The sequence below is a fragment of the Nyctereutes procyonoides genome, unplaced genomic scaffold (genome assembly GCF_905146905.1).
Source record: "Nyctereutes procyonoides isolate TBG_1078 unplaced genomic scaffold, NYPRO_anot_genome, whole genome shotgun sequence".
NCBI classification, from domain to species: domain Eukaryota; kingdom Metazoa; phylum Chordata; class Mammalia; order Carnivora; family Canidae; genus Nyctereutes; species Nyctereutes procyonoides.
The window spans coordinates 47,031,819-47,057,188 of NW_026575140.1; the positions used below are offsets into that span (position 1 = coordinate 47,031,819).

General features: G+C 42.0%; 1 protein-coding gene across 1 annotated transcript in view; it reads right to left on the reverse strand.

Moving 5' to 3' along the window:
- The window catches only part of DHRS7B (dehydrogenase/reductase 7B), a 118,611-nt gene that overhangs the window by 64,212 nt on the left and 29,029 nt on the right, over positions 1-25,370 (reverse strand). The window contains exon 2 of the mRNA XM_055305598.1: positions 12,861-12,984. The gene's annotated coding sequence lies outside the window, so the exon portion shown is untranslated. The remainder of the gene's footprint in view (positions 1-12,860; positions 12,985-25,370) is intronic.

Sequence of the window (25,370 nt, forward strand, 5' to 3'; positions counted from 1 at the left end):
TGAGTCCTGCATTGGGCTCCCCACAGGGAGCCTGGTTCTCCCTCTGCCTGTGTCTCTGCCTCTCTCTCTCTCTCTCTCTCTCTGTGTGTGTGTGTGTGCGTGACTATCATAAATAAATAAAAATTAAAAAAATAAAAAATAAATTTTAAAAAAAGGACCTTTAACACTGCTCAGCAGCAATAGGGCCACCTCCCCCACCACATTCATGGAAGAGCTCAACAATTTGTGGGACATCCCCCAACGACAACAGAAAACATTCTTTTTAAGCACTCACAGAACACATGCCAGAATAGACCATATTCTGTGCCGTAAAAAACTAACCTCAACAAATTTAAAAGAAGTGGAATTATATATAGAATGTGTACCAACTACAATGGAATCAAGCTAGATATCAAGACAATAATAATAGGAAAATCTCCAAAAACTTGGAAGCTAAACAACATACTTTTAAATAATCCATAGATCAAAAAGGTAGTCTCAAGAAATTTTTAAAAAATACACAGAACATGGGAACCCCGGGTGGCGCAGCGGTTTAGCGCCTGCCTTTGGCCCAGGGCGCGATCCTGGAGACCCAGGATCGAATCCCACATCGGGCTCCCGGTGCATGGAGCCTGCTTCTCCCTCTGCCTATGTCTCTGCCTCTCTCTGTGTGTGACTATCATAAATAAATAAAAATTTAAAAAAAAACATTAAAAAATACACAGAACTCAATGAAAATGAGAATACAATGTATCAAAACCTGTGGGACACAGCTATGGTGGTGCTGAGAGGGAAATTTGCTTAAATTAGAAAAGAGGACAGTCTCCAACAAGCTAAAAATAAATTAGGGGGAAAAGACCAAAACAAACAGAAGGAAATAATAAAGACAGCAGAAATCAATGAAATTTTAAGGGGTGCCTGGGTGGTTCAGTGGTTGAGCATCTGCCTTTGGTTCAGGGCATGATCCAATGGTCCTGGAATGGAGTCCCACATTGGGCTCCCTGCATGGAGCTTGCTTCTCCCTCTGCCTATGTCTCTGCCTCTCTCTGTGTCTCTCATGAATAAATAAAAAAAATCTTTTATTGAAAAAATAAATTTTAAAACGAAATTAAAGAAAAAGCTGTTTCTTTGAAAAGGTAAAATTGATAAACCTCTAAGGAGACTGACAAAAAAAGAGAAGACACCAATGACTATAGTATCAGTAAGAAAACAGCATTATCACTACAGATCCACAGACATCAGAAGGATAATAAAGGAATACTAAAGCAGCTCATACATACATTTGACAACTTAGATGAAATGGACCAATGCCTTAAAAAGTACAAACTACCAGAACTCTCCCACTATGAAATAGAAAAGTAGAATAGACTTTTAACTATTAAATAATTAAAAGCCTGCCAAAAATGAAATGTTCAGGCCCTGAGAGTTTAATTGGAGAGTTATTTCAAACATTTAAAGAAGTAATACCACTTCTACAAATCTCTTCCAGAAAATAGAAGAGGAAGGGACACTTTCTAATTCTATGAAGTCCATCTGTATTACCCTGATACCAAAACCAGGCAGAGGCAGTACCAAAAGAAAAAAAAAGAAAGGAAAAGAAAGAAAGAAACTAAAAAACCTTTAGACCAGAATTCCTCATATAAAGGCAAACTTTTAAATAAAATACTAGCAATTAGAATTCAGCAATTTTTAAGATTATATTTACTTATTCATGAGACACAGAGAAAGAGAGGCAGAGACACAGGCAGAGGGAGAAGCAGGCTCCATGCAGGGAGCCTGATGTGGGACTTGATCCCAGGTTTCCAGGATCATGCCCTGGGCGGAAGGTGGCGCTAAACCGCTGAGCCACCCTGGCTGCCCTAGAATTCAGTAATTTGTAAAAAGAATTATACACCATAACCAAGGGATGTTTATCCCAGGAATGCAAAGCTGTTTTAATATTTGAGAAACAATCAATGCAATCTTTGATATTAAGAGGTTAATGAAGAAAATAAAGCATACGATCATATCAATCAGAGCTGAAAAAAGATTTTGACAAAATCAAACACCCATTAGTGATAAAAAACATTCAACAAACTAAGAATAAAAGGGGACTTTCTCAACCTGATAAACAGCAGCTATCACAGTTGTCCATATACCTAATAGTGAAAGGTCAAAAACTTTCCCTCTAAAAAACAAACAAACAAAAAACAACAACTTTCCCTCTAAAATTGGACAAGGCAAGGATGCTCACTTTCACTGATACTATTCAACCTAGTACTAGAAGTTCTAGCCAGTGTAATAAAGCAAAGCAAGGAAATAAAGGGTATGCAGATTGAAAAAGAAGAAACTAAAGTGGATTTCTCACATATTGCTGGTGGGAATGTAAATTGGTACAGCACTCCTGAAAACAGTATGATAGTTTCTAAAAACAAAGCAAAAATCTAAACATAAATCTAGTAATTGCATTTATCCCAAAGAAATAGAAACTTGGGAAAAGACAAAAACCCGACCACAATTGTTCATAGACACTGTATTTGCAGTGAACAAAACTGGAATCAGCCAAAATGTCTTTCATGATTAAACAAACTATGGCACATCCATACCATGGAACGCTACCCTTAATAAGGAAGAGGAATGACCTGTTGGTTCATGCAATAATTTGAATGAATCTCAGGACCATTATGCTGAGTGAAAAAAAGCCAACCTCAAAAGTTCTCCTACTTAAGGATTCCGTTTATATAACATTCTTGAAATGACAGAGTAGTGGTTGTCAGAGGTTAAGACTGGGAGAAAGGGGAATGATTATGACTCTAAAGTGGTGGTAGGAGGGAGAACTTTGTGGCGATAGAATAATTCTGTATCTTGACTGCACTAGTGGTTGCCCGAATCTGCGCATATGACGCGGAACTGCACTCACGCACACAAACACACATACGTTGTCAGATTCCTGGCTTTGATATTGTACTGTAATCATGCTCTATACTGCTCTATACCCCTTTTGCAACTTTCTGTGAATCTATAATTCATTCCAAATAAAATTTTAAATTTCACACACACGCACATAAGTGTTGAATTTCTTAACACCTCAGCCTGTTCATCCTTAAAATGAACACAATAAAGTGTGAGACCAAAGGCAGTAGCACTTGTAAAGTGCCACGTAAGTTAGTGTTCAATAAATTGCAGCTGTTGTTTTGATTGCTGTTGGTGGTGGAATTATTGTTGTAAGAATACAAGGATACATAACCACATTTTCCTCTGATGAGAGCAGAAAAAGAAAAAAATTTCATTGGTAATTACACAGATTTTTGTATTGTTCTAAGGAGAAATTTTCTATTAGTGACATGAATTCTAACACGACCCCATCCTCCCATCCTATGGATCTTTTTAATAAAATCAGTTTCCCTCTCATATGTGCTTTGTATCATGCTACTTGGGGGCTGGGGGATGATACAAAGGAGGCTTCCATCCCTTCCCCACCAAACTGAGGTGCAAGGAAAGACTACTGCCTTCCAGAAGCACCTGGAATTGAATGGGTAGTTTGCAGTATTTGTATTTGTACTTGTCATATCACCTCTTCCTCTTAGAGATGTTTTTGTGAGTATAAAGGTTATGCCAAAGATCATAAATGGTCAGAAGGACAACTGGGAGTGATAACAGAAGAAAGGCAATGCAATTTTTAGGACACTGCCCATCTAAGAGCAGAAAGCACAAAGCTGAGGGGTGCCTGGCTAGCTCAGTTGGTGGAGCTCATGACTCTGGATCTTGGGATTGTGAGTTTGAGCCCCACGTTGGGTGTAGGGGTGTTTGAGTTACATAAAAATTTTTAAGCACAAAGGTGAAACACACACAATATGTTCTGCTATCTGTGGTTCCTGGGAAATGTTCAGCTTCCCGGCAGGAAGGGGAGTTTTATTGCTGCTCACTGAAACTTATGAGAAAAGCAAGTGCTGGTGGCTGCTGCACAGAGATTGTGACCTTCAGAAAGCCTGTATTTCTTCCCTGGGAAGAAGGATTTATAAAAATATTTAAGTAAAAATGTCCTGTAGGATCCTGTTGCCTAATCTAATAATATCTGCGCTGTATTTCTTCAAACCTTTATTCAGAAATAATATTTGAGGAACATCCATAAAATGCTAAGAGTGTCAGATGGAATAAGCATTTTCATAAAATTGATTTTCCACAGGAAGCTGGTGGCATTTGGGGCTAAAACTGTGCTGTCCAATATAGTAACCATGAGGGACATGTGGCTATTTAAATGTAAATCAGTCAAACAGGGTGTCTGGGTTAAGCATCTGCCTTCAGCTCTGGTCATGGTCTCTGGGTCCTGTGATGAGTCCTAGGTTGGGCTCCCTGCTCAGTGGGGAGTCTATTTCTCCCTCTCCCTCTGCCCCTCCCCTCTGCTCATGCTCTCTCTCTCTCTCATGCACTCTCTCTCTCTCAAAATAAATAAATAAAATCTTTTTTAAAATAAATAATAAGTTAAAATTAAATTAAAAAATCAGTTCCTGGGATCCCTGGGTGGCGCAGCGGTTTAGTGCCTGCCTTTGGCCCAGGGCACGATCCTGGAGACCCGGGACCGAGTCCCACGTCGGGCTCCTGGTGCATGGAGCCTGCTTCTCCCTCTGTCTGTGTCTCTGCCTCTCTCTCACTGTGTGCCTATCATAAATAAAAATTAAAAAAAAATCAGTTCCTCAGTCATACCAGCTACATTTCAAGTGTTCATTACAGATGCAGGACATTTCTGCCATCTCAGAAAGTTCTAAGAAACAGTTGTTGCAAAGGTACATCAACTTTGAAAAACACCCCCTCTGCACCTTATTTCTACTAGATGCTTCTACTCCCGTCAAAGACACCTGTGAGTCAAACAACGCGCTAATGTCAAATGGAAGGAAAGTAACCTTCAGACCCTGGGATTGGAACCTGATGAGTCTGACTCCAGAGCACACCCCTGGAAATAGTTATACAACCTAGCTTCCTAGCTTTTCCAGTGAGAGGGCACAGCGCTACAGCTGGTGGTGGCTGTCTCCTTTTGTAGTCCGGGGAGTGAGTTTTCTGACTCTGAGCCCCGGGGGACACAGAAGCATCACCCTGCAAAACCCACACGCACACACATGCACACACCTTGCCTCAAGACCAATTCCATTTTATGTTCACCAGAACTGTTTGGGTTGTGTATGAGTCAAGACACGTCAGTTTAATGGTTGCTAGTGTCAATCCTGAGTCAATGAGGAGTGGTCTTGCTTTTCTCTTCCTATATTCAACCCCAGGGCTTCCACTTTCTGAACCTCCTGGTGTGTTTAAAAAAATAAAAAAAATTCTTAAAAATCCCAAAATGCGATCACAGTACTTATGGTACACTTTTAAGGTTTCCATTTAACAAATCGATGATTTTGACACGTAAATTAAATGTGCTGTACTTGTGTCCTTTACAATTCCAGAATTCCTGGGGAAATCTACTGACAGCTGCCCCTGGGGTGGAGCGGGGACAGGAGTGTCGATAGTATGAAGAGCGACATTTATGTCTCTCCCGTCAGTGTCACCCCGTCACTCCGTGGCCTCGCAGGGCAGGAAAGTCAGACGTCTAAAACTGCTAAAACTGTGGCCGCTGTTGCAGACAGAGCCAGGGACAAGGGCCGCCGGCTGGCAGAGGCGTGTTCCGACCTCTTCCAGCAGGTGGCGCCGGCGACCCGAGCCCAGCCCGGAGGAGCCATCTTGCGGGGAATGTGCTTCCACCTTCCATTTTCTGCCCTTACCAGGAGGCGCCTGTGCTGCTATTCCTGGCGAGGGTGAAGTGTCTGTGTCTTTTACCTTCCTACCAGCGACCCTACCTTTTATTATTTTTTAAAGATTGTATTTATTCATGAGAGACACACACAGACACAGGCAGAGGGAGAAGCAGGCTCCCTGCAGGGAGCCCAAGGCAGGCAGGACTCCATCCCAAGACCCCGGGATCATGACCTGAGCCAAAGGCAGATGCTCAACCACTGAGCCACCCAGGCGGCCCTATCCTACCTCTTAAGCTCCTCTTTGGAGAACTGGGTATAAATAAGTCTGGTTAAGGGAGTGGCTATCTTCTGTTCCTTGTCTTCCCTTAAGGACCTGGCTTCTGCAAGCAATTCCACATCCCCTCCCTGCTGTCAAGGACATTTAAGGGAGGCCGAAGGACCAGGCGGCTTGGCCGGTCAGTTCGACATCCCTCTATTGCTCTAGCACAGAGATTTAGCCAGACAGAGGCCATGGGTGCATATTTGAGGTGGTCACATCCCTCTCAGAGGGAGACAAATTGTGGAGGCCAAGAAAATTAAGGCCATTCCACTTTAAGTTCAGCGTTGGCACAAGTACAGCCATCCCAGGCCCCCGTGAATAAGAGCTGAAATTTACCTTACTTCAGTTACAGGGAAAAAAACAGCTTAGAGCTTAACGCCCTAGAAAGCCCTTTATTAGAATGAGAACAGAGCCCAAGCCAGTGGCAGGAAGCCCCATATTAAAATGAGAACAGAGCTCAATGCCCTTGAAGGCCCCATATCAGAATGTAAACAGAACTTGAGAAATTCCTCCACGCCTTCTGGAGGTCCCCTAGACCAGCCCTTAAAACTAAGCTGAAACCCACCTCGGGGTCCAAGTCCCTGCTCTGCTGTGTCGGGTACACTTGAACCCAAGCTCCAGCTTGTAAATAAACCCTCGTGTGTTTGCATCCGTGTCGGCTCCTTGGTGGTTTCTCGGATTCGCAATCTTGGGCACAACACAAATCAGCTTTGATCCCAAGGTTTCTCCCAGGAAGGGGCTGAATCCTAGGGACTCAAAACCTGTAGCAACTGCCATTTAGCAACTTTGAGACTATCTGCCATCGAGAGGTATTTTTGGTTTTTGAAAACACTTGTAATTCTCAAAAACTCTGTTTAAGGACCTATGAAAAGCTATTTGTATGCCGACGGCCCACATGCAGCCCCATCAGCTGTGGGACCATGTCTGTGATGTTTCTGGGTTAACTTAAACTGTCTAATCTGGAAGATAAAAGGAGAAGTGAGAGCTCACACCATGGTCTACCCAAGAGCTGTGCAAAATCATTCAGTGAGAGTCCAGGAGCCTGTGGTTCAGCTGCTGGAGCCCGTGACTTCAGGCCTAGGCTTAGTATGTTGTAGGTGCTCAGAAGAGTACTGACAGGGCATCCTCTTGGATCTGGGTATCTTTGGTGGAGAAATGCACCTCATTTTCTTACTGCCTATTTCCTTTGTATTTGTTCAACAAATGCTTATGGAGTACTTACTATATGTAGGGTTTTGTTGGGTACAAGGATACAGCAGGCACAGCTCTAGCCCACAAGGAACTCATGATCTGAGGGAGACAGGAGACACTTAGCCACTTCACCATAATAAGAGAGAGAAAATGACATGCAGTATGAGAGTTTCCATCACACTGCTGTGGATATTTAGGAGATGAGTAAGGATGGACATCCAGCAAGGCCTCATAGAAGAGTCGATGTTTGTGTGGGTCTTTGAAGGATACAGAGTATTTGGACATGTTCATTTCACCATTAGTGACATTAGCAAGGGCACAGAGAATGAATGGTTACTCATTTGATTTGTCTACTGTGTAGGACAGGTAAAGATGGGAATTTAAAGACCAGACAGGATCAGACAGAACTGTGTTCAGTGGGGAGTGGGGAGCCATGACTGGCTTTGAGAAGTTCTGCACACTGCATCAGGAAAATCCCCACAGCTTCTCTCTGAAACATGACAGAAGAGGGCTGAGAGTAGAGGCAGATATAGCCCAGTTAGGAAACAGGAGTAACACTGTTCACAGGTGTATCCCCGGCACCAAACTTAATGCAAATTTGCAGAAAACACATTAAGGAATTATGGAAAGTTAATTCATCATTTAACAACTATTTCTTGCATACCACCATGTGCCAGGGAGTTTAGGGATCAGATTTCAAAATTGTGGGTCCTGAAGACAGAAATGGAGTAGAAACAGGCTGCAGTCCAGAGACACAGTAAGTATAGACTCAGTGTGACTTGGCAATGGGCTGGATGGAAGGGGAGGGAGCAGGAGAGGCAAACATGACTTGAGCAGGATTCAGGGTGATGTAGGTATAAGAGAAGGAGCAAGTTTGGCTGGGGGGGGGTAGGGTAGCACTGGGGATGAAATGAACTCAACTTTAGACGTGTTGAGGTTGAGGTTCTGGCAAGGGAGCACTCTAGAGCAGCCTAGCAAGCATTGGATTTGTCAGTTTTCCAGCCCTGGAGGCAGAGCAGAGACCATGGGGATTCATGGGATCACCCTAGGGAAAAGGAAAGGGAAGGGGAATGGGAAAGGGAAAGGGTGTGAATTCCAGGTCTACACTGTGAGGTAAGAAAAGAATAGGGCTGTGCTAGACTGAATTACTGTTCACTCATATGTGGCACCCCACCCCGCGGAAGGATTAAACGTCTCTGCCCTGTAGAACTCAGAAGTGGCCATGAGATTTCCATAACCAGGAGATATGAGCAGAAGTGACACGTGTCACTTCTGAGCAAAAACTAGAAATCAGTATGTGGTTTATCAGACCTCATTCTTTCTGCCTTGAGATGACCAAGGTCACATACAGAGGCTTCTCTGGTAGTCTGGGTCCTGGAGTGAAGAATGTAAAAGATGAGATCTTACAAGACTATAGTGCAAGCCTTAACAGTGGTTGGACTTTTCTCTCTCTCTCATTCTCATTCTCTCTCTTTCTCTCTCTCAGTACAAGTGCCTGACTTAAGTTTTGACTACTGAGGCATCCACTTCAAAGTCAAGTAAACACACTGCCAGCCACAAGACTGCATAAAGAGCCAAGCTACCTCCCTCCCACTGAGGCTCCTTTGATTTAGAAATCTTGGCAATAAGGAGTGAGCCTGTGAAACCCTAGGTCCCCACCCCTTGATCCTAATAAAAGTAGAACTCATGGCCCATGCTCACTCTTTCTGTCTCTACCCCTGACCTCACTGTGTGGCTCCAGGTGTGTTGTATAATTTCCATGTCTTTAAGTAATAAGCCTCTGTTTTTTCAAGGTTTCCTGATGGTTGTTGCTGAAGGGCATCTTGCAATCATTATAGGGACCACAAAATTGGTTACTAGGCTGAGACCTACTTAAAACACAGACCCACAATGGATGTGTACATGATCAAAAGCAAATTTTACTGTGGCAAGCCACTGAAATACAGGGGACATATTTTGCGCAGCATAACCTAGTTTACGCCAACTGAAAACAAGGATCTGGTGAACTAAGAGAATGGAAAAGAGGAAGAGAGGAGTAGAAGGGGACCATCCAAGAAAGAGGATGAAAATGGGGACACTTGTGATACAAAAACAGGTGTCTTCTTACTACCATCCAGTTTTAATTTGATGATCAATGTCACTATTCTTGATAAACACCTATTTATCAAACTGAGCAACATCTTTCAGTATTTCAAACTTTGTATTCCCTCCATCCCAGAAATGCCAAGATTCCAAAGATATCTTTGCACATATATACAAGACTATTCAGTGCACCTTTTTTTTTGTGATAGCAAAAAAATGTGATGCAGGCAGGCTGGGTCTGGGGACTCAGAGGGGGCCCCACAGAACCAGCCAGGAGAGTCCTTGGCTTTGCACAGGATAGAAATAAAATGTGAGCCAGGAGGAAGTGAAAGCAGAGTTCACTGAATAGTGTTAAGTGATAGATTATAGCAGACAGAGTATCTGGGAGACTCAAAAGGAAAGGAGAATGAGTCCCATCATCACTTGGGGTGAGGGGTTTATATGGGAAAGGGGTCCAGGATATGTGTTCATCCAGGAATCCAGAGTAGGGTCCAATCAAAGGTGAGTGACAGGTGAACAATAAGTATTCTTTGAAGGTACAGGGTATTGATGCCTGGGTTGGCCAAGGTTTGTTCAAAGCTAATCTACTGGAACATGTTTGGGATCCGGTTTTTCTTAGATGTTATCAAGTATATGGGGTCTTAGGATGAAACTCAGACAATGATTAACTTTCTTGCTTTCCCCCTTGGAGAGGAACACAGCTTCCTTGGTTTATTCGGACACAAGTAAAGAGTACATGGGGCATAGCAGAAAATCAGCAAAGATGGAGTCTTTCTGAAACAGAGTCCTTTCAGTTTCCCTATCTCAGGTGGACCAACCCAAGCACTCATTAATGGAAGTTGGTTAAATATATTGGGGCCAAGCTTGCCACTGGAAATTCATAAAACTCAAAGAAGAAAATCTATGCTCCAATATGGGAAGTGACTATACATATTAGTGACTTATATATAAAGTTAAAAAGGCAAAATGAAACTAGATTTTGCTACAATAATACCACTTAATAAATATGTCCCTTACCTCCCCAATTCTATTTGGTTTACAACAACATTTTCTTGCTCGTGGATCTAAGGGTCAGACTGCTTGAGGCTGCCAGGCAGGTACAAATGTGCTCTACGTACCTTTCATTCTGAGGCCCAGTATGAACATGCAAGCTCTTGTCCTGGCAGATGGCAGGAATGCAAGGATTCTGGAGGTAACTTGCCACATCACTCCTAAAGCCTCTGCTTAGAAATGGCATACTTTCACTTCTGCCCACCTTCTGTTAACTAAAGGAACAAGTCCAATATCAGCAGCAGAGAAGTAAATTCTACCTCAATGTGGGGAGGTGAGAAGAATGAATATTAACTGAGCAAAAGCCCAATCAAAGGGCGCCTGGGTGGCTCAGTTGGTTAAGCATCTGCCTTTGACTCAGGTCATGATCCTGGGTTCCTGGGATCAACCCCCACAATGGGCTCCCTATTTGAAAGGAGTCTCCTTGTCCCTCTCCTTCTGCCTCTCCCCCCACTCAAGTTCTCCTGCTTCCTTAAATAAATAAATAAATAAATATTTTAAAAAAAAGTTCCAATCAAAACACAGATGCATATGAAGCCAAGCTCAGAGGGCACTCAAAGGAGGGGAACCCAGACATTGGGGCAGGTAGGGACAGGGATGAGAAGGAATAATATCATTGAATGACTTTTATACTTTGTTTGTTGAGTGCTATTAATATATTAAGTTAATGTTTCAGAACCACATAAATAAAATTCACGGAGAAAAAAAAAATCTAAATTGTGCTGTAAACCTTGATTGTAAATTCCTAGAGGGAAAGATTTATATCTTCTTTGTTTTCACAGCACTGTGTGCTTTTCAGACACTTAATGAAGGCAATATATAAATGCTGATGATGTCATGATGTTTTCTTTATGCCACCTGCCCCATGAAGCCTTCTCCAACTCTGCCTCCTTCCCCAGGTTGAAAAAAATTGTTCCCATTCACAGAGCCTTTTGATATTCTCATAGCTCCAATCCCATGGAGACTTGGGGGAGGGAGGGAGACACAAATTAGCCATATAGTTGTGTTCATCATCCAAACTACCCTTGGTCTTCCCTCTACCTCATTCTCAAGGACAGGGATGATATTTGTCTCTCTCACCCTTTTTGACATATATTAAGCATTAATGATCTTTTAAAAAAGACTATATTGCAAAGAGCAGTTTAGATTTACAACAAAATGAGAGGAAGGTACAGAGATTTACCACGTACCTTCTGTCCCCACATATACACATGCTCCCGTATTATCAATATGACTCACTTTTTTTTTTTAAAACCAAGGATGACTCTACACCAACACATCCTAACCACCCAAGTCCATGATCTAGAATAGAGTTCACTCTTGGTGTTGTACATTCTATGGGTTTGAACGAAACTACAGTGACATATATCTATCACCATAATATCATACAAAGTATTTTCACTGCCCTAAAAATCCTCTGTGCTCTGCTTATTTATCCCTCCTTCTCCCCATCCCTATTAATCTTTTGTTGAGGCAAGTTCTGGGATATGAAACTTTAAAGCATCTTACCTTAATGTGTGCTTATGAATACTTAATTTCCCCCTTGAAATTTGGGTACTGATGCTTGAAGTCATAGGGGCACTTATCTATAAAGTGAATCTGGGTAGTAAGTATAGTTATTTTGAGGTTGTAGAGTATATGGGGTCCAAATGTCAACTAGCCTATTATTGAATGTAGGCAAGTGGTGGCAAACGTCTTAATTGAGAGATAAGAAAATGCTTGCTGCCTGGAATTCATGTAAATTCTGACTTTCTCTCCTCAAAGTTCCTGGCTCCTTGTGAAATGGATACTGCCCTCCTGGTAATTGTTGGGGGATCAAAAGTCACATTTGGATTCCCAGGAGATACTCGCTCTTCTCCTTTTCACTTAAATTAAAAGAGGGGAGATGCAAATTCTGACCCCATCGGGGGAGGAAGCTCCTCCTACCGGCTAGCTCTGTAGGGAATCGGTTATCAACGACTCTAAAATTGCCTCAGACAGCTTTAGGAAACGCACTGTAGGAGACAAATGGGTGGTTTTGATTTGGGTCTGGTCTAATGTTTATCTTCCTAGATCCACTCAAGGGAATTGCACTCAAAGGAATTTCGTCCCTTTCAGGAGTGTGTGCGCATGCGTGAGTCAGTCCACCAGCTTGTGAGTTACCCGGCAGTCTAGAGACCCGTAGGACTTTGAATCCAGAGGTCCTCATCAAGCTTTGGGTTTATGTCACATCTGGACCAGTCAGGCTCTGTCTCTAGGGCTTTTACTAGAAGCGACTTTAAATCTGAAACGTAAAAAAGAGGGACATTGATTGGCGGATACTTTCTGGCATCCCGAACTGCAAAGTTACGCGTTAATTTCTGTTCCCTGAATCCCTACTCTTTCCTTCCTATAAAATCTCTTTTCGTCATTGTAATAGGGATAAATATTGATCCTCTCGATCGCTATTGGCATGGAAGTCCCCTGATTTTTATCAGGTCATGCAGGCTTCAACAAAAGACTACATTTCCCAGCATGCCTTGCAGACTACAGAGCCAATGAGATGTCAGTACCCGAGACGTGACGAGTCCTGTGTCCCGAGGAGCGGGCGCTGAGAGCGCAGTGTCCCCAGTGATGCCGAGGGGTCCTTGCCTTCAGAAGTAGCTCGTGGTCCCGGGGTGTTGGGCCGGGGATTGCCTGCGGGAAAGGCAGCAGAACTGAGTAAGTGAAGGTGTACGCCACCCTGGCACGCAGTGATTCCACTGCTAGGTGCATTGCCAAGAGAAATGTGCCGGGTGCTTTATTCATAATCGCCGAAACGCAGAAATGACCCCAAACGTTCATCAACAGATATATTGGAGCATCATCATAGAGGCATTGTTAACAAAGCAAGGGAATATAATTAGCTGCAGCTAGAGGCAGTTCGGATGAGTATCACAGACATAGTGATGCGTGATCTTTCACGAACACACGAATATGAGTGGCATCTCATGAAGTCTAGGAACAGGAGATGGAAGTGGCAGAGGCCAAAACAGTGGCTCCTGGGGCCCGGATTGCGAAGAGGAAAGGGGCATGAGAAAGCCTCGTGGTACAGGAATTAGTCTACATGTTGATCTGGGAATGATTGCGTAGATGTATACATATGTAAACATTCTTCAAGTTGTGCACTTAAGATTAGTGCACTTTATTATATATATATATAATATATATATATAATACCACTATATATATATATATATATATATATATATATATATACCACTGTGTGTATGTTACACTGCAAAAAAAGTGAAGGATGTCCTAAATAACAATAATTCAACTGAGTACATTTTTTTTTTACCATTTTAGGTTTTTTTTTTTTAATATTTTACTTATTGATTCATGAGCGAGAGAGGCAGAGATACAGGCCGAGGGAGAAGCAGGTTCCATGCAGGGAGCCTAATGTGGGACTTGATCCCTTGTCTCCAGGATCACACCCTGGGCTGAAGGCGGCGCTAAACCGCAGCGCCACCAGGGCTGCCCCAACTAAGTACGTTTTAACGATCTAATTGGCTTTATTATTGAGTCATGTATCAGGCAGCATCCCAACTAGCAAGTCCAGGGGAATGTCAAAGGGCTACAGAATAGAAAGAGTTTTTAAAGTAGAGAGGGAGCAGAAAACAGGAAACCATTAGCAGGAATTCGTTGTTTTAGGTAAGGTCACCCTTCTATTTATTTTTGGATATTTTTTTATTGGAGTTTGATTTGCCAACATATAAAATTACACCCAGTGCTCATCAAGTGCCCCCCTCAGTGCTCATCACCCTGTCACCCCAACTCCCTGCCCACCTCCCTTTCCACCACCCCTTCTTCGTTTCCCAGAGTTAGGAGTCTCTCATGATCTGTCACCTTCTCTATATTTCCCACTCATTTTCTCCCCTTTCCCCTTTATTCCCTTTTACTGTTTTTTATATTCCCTGAAGGAATGAGACATAGAATGTTTGTCCTTCTCCAATTGACTTACTCAGCATAATACCCTCCAGTTCTATCCACGTTGAAGCAAATGGTGAGTATTTCTCGTTTCTAATGACTGAGTAACATTCCATTGCATTCATAGACCACATCTTCTTTATCCATTCATCTGTCGATGGACACCGAGGCTCCTTCCACAGTTTGGCTATTATGGACATTGCTGCTATTAACATCGGGGTGCAGGTGTCCGGCGTTTCACTGCATCTGTATCTTTGGGGTAAATCCCCAGCAGTGCAATTGCTGGGTCATAGGGCAGATCTCTTTTTAACTCTTTGAGGAACCTCCACACAGTTTTCCAGAGTGGCTGCACCAGTTCCCATTCCCACCAACAGTGCAGGAGGGTTCCCCTTTCTCCACATCCTCTCCAACATTTGTGGTTTCCTGCCTTGTTAATTTTCCCCATTCTCACTGGTGTGAGGTGGTATCTCATTGTGGTTTTGGTTTGTATCTCCCTGATGGCCAGTGATGCGGAGCATTTTCTCATGTGCTTGTTGGCCATGTCTTCCTCTGTGAGATTTCTGTTCATGTCTTTTGCCCATTTCATGAGTGGATTGTTTGTTTCTTTGCTGTTGAGTTTAATAAGTTCTTTATAGATCTTGGATACTAGCCCTTTATCTGATAGGGCATTTGCAAATATTTTCTCCCATTCTGTGGGTTGTCTTTTAGTTTTGTTGACTGTATCCTTTGCTGTGCAAAAGCTTCTTATCTTGATGAAGTCCCAATAGTTCATTTTTGCTTTTGTTTCTCTTGCCTTCATGGATATATCTTGCAAGAAGTTGCTGTGGCCAAGTTCAAAAAGGGTGTTACAAAAAAAAAAAAGGGGGGGGTGTTGCCTGTGTTTTCTCTAGGATTTTCATGGATTCTTGTCTCACATTTAGATCTTTCATCCATTTTGAGTTTATCTTTGTGTCTGGTGTAAGAGAATGATCTAGTTTCATTCTTCTGCACGTGGCTGTCCAATTTTCCCAGCACCATTCATTGAAGAGACTGGCCTTTTTCCAGTGGATAGTCTTTCCTCCTTTGTCGAATATTAGTTGACCATAAAGTTGAGGGCCCATTTCTGGGTCCTCTATTTTGTTCCATTGATCTATGTGCTTGTTTTTGTGATAATACCACACCGAACTCTCTCTTTTCACAGATGACATGAGACTGTACATAGAAAACCCAAAATACTCCACCCCAAAGATTGCTAGAACTCATACAGCAATTTGGCAATGTGGCAGGATACAAAATCAATGCCCAGAAATCAGTGGCATTTCTATACAGTAACAATGAGACTGAAGAAAGAGAAATTAAGGAGTCAATCCCATTTACAATTGCACCCAAAAGCGTAAGATACCTAGGAATAAACTAACCAATGAGGTAAAGGATCTATACCCTAAAAACTACAGAACACTTATAAAAGAAATTAAGGAAGACACAAAGAGATGGAAAAATATTCCGTGCTCATGGATTGGAAGAATTAATATTGTGAAAATGTCAATTCTACCCAGGGCAATTTACACATTCAGTGCAATCCCTATCAAAATCCCATGGACTTTCTTCTGAGAGTTGGAACAAATAATCTTAAGATGTGTGTGGAATCAGAAAAGACCCCAAATAGCCAGGGAAATATTGAAAAAGAAAAGCAGGGCAGCCCGGGTGGCTCAGCAGGTTAGCATTGCCTTCAGCCCAGGGACCCAGGATCGAGTCCCATGTCGGGCTCCCTGCATGGAGCCTGCTTCACCCTCTGCCTGTGTTTCTGCCTCTCTCTCTTTCTGTGTCTCTCATGAATAAATAAATCAAATCTTAAAAAAAAAAAAAAAAAGAAAAAGAAAACCAGAGCCAAGGGCATCACAATGCTAGATTTCAAGTTGTACTACAAAAGTCACCCTTCTAAAGGGAATGGAAGGAATCTACCAGCAAACTTTCTATTGCCAACCAGGAAACTTCCATGATGGGTGGTTAAAGGTTACATTTCTGGGAGATTGACTGCATTTAGGTTAGATATTAAGTCTCGGTTTATTGACTTGGGGCTTTAACCTAAGCAATGCCATTTAAGGCTTCTTGGCAGAGGTACCACTTCATTATAGCATCAGTATTCCCATAGGATCCAAAATCAGCTCAGAAGGTTTCAATGGGAATTCTCTACTTTCATTTTAATCAAATTTCATTTTTTAATAATTGATTCCCTGTATCATCTTGGGGCTGAACTACAAACTCCTTTGATTAGTGACATAATAATTGTGGTAAAAGGAACAGATTCTGGGGTCAGACTTTTGGGCCTTAAATCATACCTCTCCCTCTCATTGGCCACATGAACCTGAAGAAAGTGTTTAACCAGTTTTCCTTGCTTGTAAAGTGAAGCCATTATATTTCCTGCTCCACAGGATTGTTGAATGATTAAATGAGTTAATATATGAAAAGTGCCTAGAATACTAAGAATAAAAGAATGCATGCTACTATTTTTTTTTAAAGATTTTATTTATTTATTTATGAGAGACACACAGAGAGAGGCAGAGACACAGGAAGATGGGGGAGAAGCAGGTTGTATGCAGGGAGCCCGATGTGGGGACTCGATCCCAGGACTCCGAGAGCACGCCTTGGGCTGAAGGCAGATGCTCAACCACTGAGCCACCCAGGCGTCCCTCCATGCTACTATTATTGGTGCTCAAGGCCATTCATCCTTTGTGCCCTATCAACCTTCCAGCAAGAGGTCTCCCCATTCACCTTCCAGGATCTGCTCACTCAGGCATATTTAACCATGCTCTTTTACTTCTCCTCTTTTCATATGCTGCTCTTTCTGCCTGAACACCCTGCCCCAGACTAACACATAGTTTGAGCACAGACATAGAGAACCAGCAATCAGGGACAACCCCCTAAAAGCCCCCCTCCTTAAACAAATCCAAAAGGATTTGGATGGAAGGGGTCATTATGGGCAAGTCAATAGTTTCCTGAGCTGCATTACACCTTTTTATGATCTAGAATTTTTTGTGTTTGAATTGCATCTGTGTGGTAGGAAGAGAGATGACTTTGATGCTCCTATTGAGAGGTGGAAACTCTCTTCTTGAATCTGGGAGGGCTTGTGACTATGGAGAAATGAGGCCATGCCACTTCCTTTTTTTTTTTTTTTTTAAAGACTTTATGTATTTATTCATGAAAGACACAGAGAAAGAGAAGCAGAGACATAAGCAGAGGGAGAAGCAGGCTCCATGCAGGGATCCCGATGTGGGACTTGATCCCAGGATCCTGGGATCATGCCTGAGTCACAGACAGATACTCAACCATCACCCAGGCATTCCTGCCACTTCGAAGTCAAGGTGAGATCAGTTCCTTCTGACTCCTTTGGGATCCATGCTCTTGGTATTCAGCTGAGGAAGCCCAGGCCATATGAAGACAACTTGAGGACTTTCACAGCCACAACTATAGCTCTAACCAACAATCAGAGTCAACTGTCAGACATGTCACCGAGGAAGCCCTCAAGATAAATCTAAAGCCAGCTGTCTCCTTGCAACTGTCTGAGATCCTGACACAGAACCATACCAATCAACTCTCATAACCATGAGAGAATGTCATGATTCTTGTTGTTTTAAACCACCAAGTTTGGGGATCCCTGGGTGGCGCAGTGGTTTGGCGCCTGCCTTTGGCCCGGGGCGTGATCCTGGAGACCCGGGATCAAATCCCACGTCGGGCTCCCGGTGCATGGAGCCTGCTTCTCCCTCTGCCTGTGTCTCTGCCTCTCTCTCTCTCACTGTGTGCCTATCATAAATAAATAAAAATTAAAAAAAAAAACCCACCAAGTTTGGGGTGATTTGTTATAAAGCAATGGATAACTGAGGCATTTTTTTAAAAAAAGATTTTATTTATTTATTCATGAGAGGCAGAGACACAGGCAGAGGGAGAAGCAGGCTCCCCGCAAGGAGCCCAAGGTGGGACTTGATCCCAGGACCCCGGAATCATGCCCTGAGCTGAAGACAGAGGCTCAACTGCTGAGCCACCCTGGTGTCCCATAACTGAGGCAATTTTAATGAGACACTCTTACCCTCCCCCTCTTTCCCCACCTGGATAATCCTTCTTGTTCTTCAAGACTTGGCTCTAGTATTCCACCTCTGGAAAGCATTCTCTAACCTTTAATGCTGGGTGAGTTGCCCTTCACCTGGACCCCCACAGATCTCTGGGCCTCCCCACCATGCTCTATAATCATGGTTTAATTATCCGATGCCCCCTTTTAAAACTTATGTTCATGTGGGCAATGATTGTGTTTTTCATCCTCTGCATTCCCAGTGGCTAGGGCAGAGCTAGAAAAAAGTAGGAGCTAGTAAATAATCTGGAATCAACAACTTTTTCAGCAAAGCAGGGACTTACAAGTCAAGTGATGACCAGAATGTGGTAGAGAAAGTCAAAGTGGGCTTAGGGGACAGACTGCCCGGTTCCCTCTTAGCTGGGTAACCTCGGGCAAGTTAGCAAACTTTTCTGTGTCCTAGTTTCTGTAGTGTGGTAATGGTAAAGGAAAAGTCCCATATCTTAGTTTTTTCTTTTCTTTTCTTTTTTTCTTTTATTTATTCATTCATGAGAGACACACAGAGAGAGAGGCAGAGACATAGGCAGAGGGAGAAGCAGGCTCCATGCAGGGAGCCCGACGTGGGACTGGATCCCAGGTCTCCAGGATCACACCCCGGGCTGCAGGCGGCGCTAAACCGCTGTGCCACTGGGGTTGCCGCCCCCCCCCCACCCCATATCTTAGTTTTGAGCACTGAATGAAAGTTTTTTTTCTTTCCATGTAAAACACACAAAGGAGTCTGGCTTTCAGAACAACTGTCTAGGAGATGAAAAGAGATGGTACTAATAGTTCAGACTACTACATACAAATTGTCTATCCTAAAAATAAATAAATAAATAAATAAATAAATAAATAAATAAATAAAATAAAAAATAAAAAAAAAAAACAAATTGTCAATCCTGATTGGATAGTGTATTCTCGCTGATGAAAACTGGAAATCCCTGTCTTTTATTAATGAAAAGCAAGGCACAGTTTATCTAAAGATGCCAAGCTATTGTAATTTGTACTTCCAGGCTTTCTGGAAGTTTCTATATCCATATTCTATGTCAGAATGCAAGGTTTTTAGAAATGTAAACCTTTTCACTTTTTGAAGTATAAACATGTTCTGGGCTGAAGAGACAAATGCATCTATGTGGAATAGAGTTACTCTCGGTAACTCCTTAATTGGACTTTTATGAGGACTAGATTAAATATGGTATATCACAGAACAGTGCTTGGCATATAGTAAGTATTCAGTGAATATTCATTGTCATTGTTATTGATGTCACCACCATCATCAAACCCTGGCAAAGCCAGGCTTCCAGTTCTCTTGCCACTAAGGCTATGTGAGTTTGGGCCTCTGACCCTGAGGTCTCTTGTGGGCAAAATGGAAATTAATGCCTACTTCACAGGGCCATTGTGACAATTACACAAAAGTATAGATGGGAAAATGGCTTTTTTCAAGAAGTGCAGGATATTATTAATATCTTGAATATTTTCCAATAGAAAGCTAATTTGTTTCAGAGAAGAAAAATTTCATGCACTCTTCATTTTCATTTCACTGTTATTAAATAAAATCTGTTATCAATCTTTCCTCCATTTCTGACAGTGAAAAGGCACTTTGCAGCTTGTTCTTTGTGTATTGATGCTCAGTAGCATCATTTCAGAGCCAGGCCTTAAAAACCACAAGTCTGAAGAATTAATAAAGGGAACCTCAGAAAGAACCAAAGATGTAAGGGTTAGAAAGAATGTTCTACATCTCAGACTATTAAAAATAATAGTTTAAATCATTTATAACCTCTTCTAAATTTATTATTTAAACAATATATTGTATTCATAAAAAATTTAAAATAATCTGATCTGATAAAATAGTACATTGAGAGTGGTCACAAGATATACCCTCTGCTGCACAATGGAGCATGATGTGAATATTTAGAAGAGTTACCAACTGTTTGTGATTAGAATAAACTTTTTTGTTTCAAGTGTTATTTGAACAAAGAAACTTTAGCAATTGTTGCCATGTTCTGCAAAAACAAACAAAATCTTCAAAAAGGACATTATTCCTACATGGTTATTTTAGTTGATAGTTTGTTGCTGAGAGGGACAGTCTTACAACTGAGGTCTCTGTATTCCTAAAAGATACTTTTAAGATTTATCTGTTAAATCTGAAAAGGATCATTGTCCTCTTTCTCTTTTCCACATGCACGATGGAGAATGTCCAACTTTTCTGGGTTTATTATTTAACAATGAGTTTGAGAGTTTAAAATAAGTTTGAATTCTGCTGACTAAGAAATTGTGATCATTCAATCTGCTCAGGACAGAAGTTGACTCTTGTTTCATCTAGAAAACAGTTCTTAAAGATATCACATGTTTACTGCTTGAATATGGTAGGCATTACTAATTTCAAAATGATACAAAATATTACATCTGGAATTACTTTGTTAACACTTAATTCTGGTGGGAAAGTCATAACAGGATTTGGTGAAATCCTGAAATTTTCACATTTCAGGATTTTCTAAATTTAAACAGGACTTTGCCCTATTGGAAGGACTCAGTGGATTCTGCTGTGGGCTTTTCAGAGAGAGAGAGGAGAAAGAGGAAAGAAGAATGAGGGAGAGGAGATAAGAAATATGAGATGTTTCAGTGAGAATCATGAGCACTTAGATTCATCAAGAAAATTGCTTAGCAGCTTGTAAGTGGGCATCTTTATTTAACTTTTTTTTTTAATTTTTATTTATTTATGATAGTCAGAGGGAGAGAGAGAGAGAGGCAGAGGGAGAAGCAGGCTCCATGCACCGGGGGCCCGATATGGGATTCGATCCGGAGTCTCCTGGATCGCGCCCTGGGCCAAAGGCAGGCGCCAAACCGCAAAGGCAGGCGCCAAACCGCTGTGCCACCCAGGGATCCCTTTGTTTAATTTTCCAAAGAACAATAACAGCATGCTCCTGCTTAACATATAGGATTCTCCTTCACACAGGTTCTCATCCTGAAAGAAGAGACACAGAATCCCACTAGTCATTACGTAGAATTCTGTGTGATATTAATTCCTCTTTATTTCAGCCACAGTCCTGGACAGTCTAGTCTGTACCTAAAGGCTCTGAGGTTAATCACCACCACTTCCCTTATCTAAAATAGTTGGGGAAAGGTGCAACAGAAAAACAGAGAGTGATTAATATACACAAATACAAGCAAAACCAGAAATATGCATATTTCCTCAAGTGTTTACTCTACCTGGTCAGATGCCATATTGATGTTTACAACTCCTTCCTTCACAATGTGTTTCGTGTTACGTCTACCCTGCTAATTAGAGCACTGTACCTCCAGAGGGATGTGAGCCACGAGTGTTGTCATTTATAGTATGTTGCTATAATCTTCCATTGACTTTTGCTACTGAGATCTGGAAGCCCAGGGTCCCCTCTGAAAGAGATCTGCACCCCACTCCGAAACCTCCTAGTATCCAGATATGGCCCTCCCTGTACACATTTTGCATTGGCAACCCTATCTGGTAATCAGGATCAATCATCTAAGCCAGCACGATAATTCCTTTAATTGCCTGTTGGTTCAGGGAGAGCTAAAAAATAGCTGGGGAAAAAAATAGCTGGGAGACATCTAAACTTCTAGTTCAGGGGATCCCTGGGTGGCGCAGTGGTTTGGCGCCTGCCTTTGGCCCAGGGCGCGATCCTGGAGACCCGGGATCGAGTCCCACGTTGGGCTCCTGGTGCATGGAGCCTGCTTCTCCCTCTGCCTGTGTCTCTGCCTCTCTCTCTCTCTCTATCATAAATAAATAAAAATTTAAACAAAAAATAAACTTCTAGTTCAATAGAGTGATTACTGTGTCCCCTGTGGAAGCATTCCTCCATTAGACACTAAGACCTCTACCCAGGTTGAGCCCAATGTAATGGTGATGAAAAGTGAAAATTTTTGCACATGAATCTATGTGTAAGAATAAAAGATCATCTTACATCCATTAGGATCACTACTATCCAAAAAAAAAAAAAAAGTAATGTTTGTGAAGATGTGGAGAAATTGGAACCCTTGCACACTGTTGGTGGGAATGTAGCATGGTACAGCTACTATGGAAAATAGTATGATGGTTCCTCAAAAAATGAAAAATAGAATTACCATATGATCCAGCAATTCCACTTTGGGGCATATACTCAAAAGAATTGAAAGCAAGGTCTAAAAGAGATATTTGTACACCCATGTTCATAGCTGCATTATTCACAACAGCTAAAACATAAAAGCAACCCAAATGTCCACAAATGAGTGAATGAATAAACAAAAGGTGGTATATCCATACAGTGGAGTATCATTTAGCCTTTAAAAGGAGGAAATTCTGACATATGGATGAACCTTAAGGATATTATGCTAAGTTTATAAGCCAGTCACAAAAGGACAAATATTGTATGGTTTTGCTTATGGGAGGTATCTATAATAGTTAAAATCACAAAAATGGATAGTCGAAGGGCTGCCAGGGATTTGGGGGGAAAGGAAAGGGGATGGCAGTTATTGTTTAATGGGAACAGAGTTTCAGTTTTGCAAAATGAAGTGTCCTGATGATGGATGGTGGTGATGGTTGCACAGCAATGTGAACATAGTTAATGCCACCAGACTTTACACTTAAAAATAGTTAAGATGGTCAATTTTGTTATGCATATTCTACCATAATAAAGGAAAGAGAGAATGAAAGGAACCATTTCCAATTCTACCTTTGATTTTCAGCCCCAGGGTTCTGGCTATGGGAGAAAAACAGCCCTAGATGCTGATCGTTGGCTCTAAGTGTGCGCTGTGTCCTATAGGACAGACTCCCAAGCTTGCAGGCATTATCTGACAGCTAGCACAAAAAATGAACTCTTCTATGGGCCACATCAATATTCTTTTTTTTTTTTTAATTTTTATTTATTTATGATAGTCACAGAGAGAGGGAGAGAGGCAGAGACATAGGCAGAGGGAGAAGCAGGTTCCATGCACCGGGAGCCCGACGTGGGATTCGATCCCGGGTCTCCAGGATCGCGCCCTGGGCCAAAGACAGGCGCCAATCCGCTGCGCCACCCAGGGATCCCCCACATCAATATTCTAAAAGCTCCACAGCTTTTCAAAGATGTGAGGCTCCCATACAAAAGCATTTCTCAATTCCCAAGAGGCATGCTCTGCACACTCTCAGGTTACAGGGAGAGTCACAGGTGAGATATTTCCTCCACCATGTCTACCTCACTCAGCCTGGATTCTGTCCTTTATATCAGTGATTCTCCAAGCATAAGCCATGGAGAAACTTGTTAGAAATGGAAATTGTTGGCTTCTGCCACAAACCTACTGTATTAGAATTTTCAGGAGTGAAGCTCACCAATTTGTGTTCTAATAGGCATATGCAAGTGTGAAAGCAGCTGTTCAGTATTAAACTAGGAATGTTCTTTTTTTTCCCCCCAAAGATTTTATTTATTTATTCATAAGAGACACAGAGAGACAGGCAGAGATACAGGCAGAGGGAGAAGCAGGCTCCCTGAAAGGAGCTTGATGTGGGACCCCACCCCAGGACTCTGGGATCACACCCTGAGCCACAGGGAGATGCTCAACTGCTGAGCCATCCAGGCATCCCAACTAGGAATGTTCTGCCTCTCAGCCTCATCGAATGTAGGCTGAGATAATTTCAGGTTTTAGTCAACCAATCAAACAATCCATTAAACCCACTTCTAGCTACTCAAGCTACACAAATCCTGAAGTCCTAGTAAGTTGAATCCATATCCCTAACTCCTATCTAATCAAATAAAATACTCTCTTCCCCTTGATCCAATTTCCTTACAGTCCATTTCCATGCATTTCCCCCAGATTTTGGCAGATAAGTTAGTAAAATCATATAATTCTTTCATCATCCTGTAGTTCTTTTGGTGTGTAGACAACATAGTAGTTGTCTTCTTGGGTCATGTTGGGATCTGACTCTAGTTAGGGTCTGAAGGCAGTGAGGAGAAATGGGGGGTAGGGGCAGGGAGTCCCTGAAGAAGATCACTAACCTCTTACAAACCAACGGCCTCAAATGAGGTCATTACATTGTCCAAGCAAGAAAGGCTTGGATTACATATGAGTTCAATGTTTTCAGATATATCCAAATTCACTCAAATGTCCTGCCCAATTCCTTCCTACTCATTACAAGGAATCAGTGAAAGTAGTCGAAAAGCCTGGAGGAGCAAAAGTGGGAAGATGGTGTTACTGATCCGTAATGGAGTCCGTGAGTCTGTACGTAACACTGCGGCTGATAAAGGAGTTGTTGGCAGCAGAAAAGCTTCATCTTCCATCACATTTGCAAATCTGTCATTGGCTTCCTGGTGGTGGAAGCTAATTGGGCTGCATCTGACAAAGGAACCTGGGAAATGTAGTTTTGGGGCTTCCATTTTGGAAAGCATAGAGGAGATACAGCACAGCAGGTATGAGGCACAGTGCCTCCAGACAATAGTTGGCTGTATTTACATATTTAAGAATTATTTTGATTCTTTTTTTTTAATTTTTATTTTATTTATGATAGTCACACAGAGAGAGAGAGGGAGGCAGAGACACAGGCAGAGGGAGAAGCAGGCTCCATGCACCGGGAGCCCGATGTGGGATTCGATCCCGGGTCTCCAGGATCGCGCCCTGGGCCAAAGGCAGGCGCCAAACCGCTGCGCCACCCAGGGATCCCATATTTAAGAATTATTTTGAAGAGAGTAATATGAGCCCATGGTAAAAATTCAAACACTGTAAAATAGGCACATAATAAGCCTTTATCCTATCCCTCTTTCTCCTCAGAGGAAATGATGTTCACCTGTTAGTTATATTTTATTCTAGAGATATCTAATATATACATAAGTTATGCGTTTTATAGAGGGATTAGAGGTGGACTGGGATTATCTTTTTCTTTTTCTTTTAAAAAGGTTTAAAACTATGTTCAAAGTTTCAACAGCAGCTAAAGGAATCAAGAACATGAATTCAATTAAAAAAATTTTTCTTGTGATGGTCTTTTTCATGAGTCTACTTGGTTAGACTCAGTTCCTAAATACTCAATCAAACATTAGTGTTGATGTTG